The sequence below is a fragment of the Petromyzon marinus genome, unplaced genomic scaffold (genome assembly GCF_048934315.1).
Source record: "Petromyzon marinus isolate PM22_M1 ecotype Great Lakes invasive population unplaced genomic scaffold, UKy_Petmar_22M1.pri1.0 PM_G_Scaffold_8, whole genome shotgun sequence".
Classification (NCBI taxonomy): Eukaryota; Metazoa; Chordata; class Hyperoartia; order Petromyzontiformes; family Petromyzontidae; genus Petromyzon; species Petromyzon marinus.
This window is the reverse complement of record NW_027423035.1, coordinates 5,042,501-5,045,000: the sequence shown is the minus strand read 5'-3', so window position 1 is coordinate 5,045,000 and position 2,500 is coordinate 5,042,501.

The window sequence follows — 2,500 nt, the reverse complement described above, 5'->3', positions numbered from 1 at the left end:
TATTTTTCACGGAGAGACCCCGTGAAACGCTAGAAGTGGGCGGGGATGTCTCTCTTGTGGCTCACGGGGCTGTTAGGGTGGCACAGAAATCCCTCGGAATGGGAAAACGGGTCATTTTCGTGTCGCCACATTGCATACGAACCGCATGAAACTTCCAGAGGCATTTGCAGCAGGAATGCATGTGCACTCAAAAAAGTGAATATTTCTCACGGATAGACCCCGTGATACGCTAGAAATTGGCGGGGATGTCTCTCTTGTGGCTCACGGGGCTGTTAGGGTGGCACAGAAATCCCTCGGAATGGGAAAACGGGTCATTTTCGTGTCGCCACATTGCATGCGAACCGCATGCAACTTCCAGAGGCATTTGCAGCAGAAATGCATGTGCAGTCAAAAAAAAATTGATATTTTTCACGGATAGACCCCGTGAAACGCTAGAAATTGGCGGGGATGTGTCTCTTGTGGCTCACGGGGCTGTTCGGGTCGCACAGAAATCCCTGGGAATGGGAAAACGGGTCATTTTCGTGTTGCCACATTGCGTACGAACCGCATGAAACTTCCAGAGGCATTTGCAGCAGGAATGCATGTGCACTCAAAAACTTCTATATGTTTCACGGATAGACCCCGTGAAACGCTAGAAATTGGCGGGGATGTGTCTCTTGTGGCTCACGGGGCTGTTAGGGTGGCACAGAACTCCCTCGGAATGGGAAAAGGGGTCATTTTCGTGTTGCCACATTGCATAGGAACGCCATGAAACTTCCAGAGGCATTTGCAGCAGAAAGGCACGTGCACTCAAAAATTTTAATATTTTTCACGCATAGACCCCGTCAAACGCTAGAAGTTGGCGGGGATGTCTCTCTTGTGGCTCACGGGGCTGTTAGGGTCGCACAGAAATGCCTCGGAATGGGAAAACGGGTCATTTTTGTGTGGCCACATTGCATAGGAACGGCATGAAACTTCCAGAGGCATTTGCAGCAGGAATGCATGTGCACTCAAAAACGTCTATATTTTTCACGGATAGACCCCGTGAAACGCTATAAATTGGCGGGGATGTCTCTCTTGTGGCTCACGGGCGCTGTTAGTTAGGGTCGCACAGAAATCCCTCGGAATGGGAAAAGGGGTCATTTTCGTGTTGCCACATTGCGTACGAACGGCATGAAACTTCCAGAGGCATCTGCAGCAGAAATGCATGTGCACTCAAAAACGTCTATATTTTTCACGGATAGACCCCGTGAAACGCTAGAAATTGGCGGGGATGTGTCTCTTGTGGCTCACGGGGCTGTTAGGGTCGCACAGAAATCCCTCGGAATGGGAAAACGGGTCATTTTCGTGTTGCCACAATTGGCATACGAACGGCATGAAACTTCCAGAGGCATTTGCAGCAGAAATGCATGTGCACTCAAAAACGTGAATATTTTTTCACGGATAGACCCCGTCAAACGCTCGAATTTGGCGGGGATGTTTCTCTTGTGGGTCACGGGGCTGTTCGGCTCGCACAGAACTCCCTTGGTCCACCTGATTCGTGCATACAGGCAGCAACTAAAACTCTGTAAACCTGCTGTGAGGACATCTAAACAGTGGACCAGTGAGGCTGTGGAAGATTTGCGGGCGTGCTTAGACTGTACTGACTGGGATATGTTCACGACTGCTACCAATAGTCTGGATGAACTCACAGAGGCTGTGTACATCAGCTTCTGTGAGGACTGCTGTATCCCAACACGTACCAGGGTGAACTTTAACAACAACAAGCCCTGGTTCTCAGCAAAGCTCAAAAGGTTGAGGTTGGAGAAGGAGGAAGCGTTTAGGAGTGGGGATAGAGACAGATTCAAGGAGTCGAAGAACAGGTTTAGCAAAGCGGTGAGAGAGGCTAAACGACTGTACTCAGAGACACTAAAACACCAGTTCTCTACTAACGACGCTGCTTCTGTCTGCCAAAGGGCTCAGGCACATCACCAACTACAAACCCAGAGCGCCCCACACCACTAACGACTCCCGCCTAGCCAACGACCTGAACGAGTTCTACCGTAGATTTGAAAGACAATTGGACTGTCCTGAACCACCCCTTCCCACCCAAGAGGCCCCATCCCCCACCCATACTACAGAAACGACTCTCTCCTTTCAGGAGGGAGAAGTTAATGGGCTTTTCAAGAGGCAGAATCCACGCAAAGCAGCCGGGCCGGACTCTGTCTCTCCAGCCACCCTCAGGCACTGCGCTGGCCAGCTGTCTCCGGTGTTCACCAACATCTTTAACACCTCCCTGGAGACATGCCATGTACCAGCCTGTCTCAAGTCCTCCACCATCATCGCTGTGCCCAAAAAGCTAAGGCCAACAGGACTAAATGATTACAGACCGGTCGCCCTTACATCTGTGGTAATGAAGTCTTTTGAGCGCCTGCTCCTGGCACACCTCAAAGCCATCACAGACCCTCTCCTGGACCCCCTTCAGTTTGCCTACAGAGCCAACAGGTCTGTGGACGACGCAGTTAACATGGCCCTCCACTTC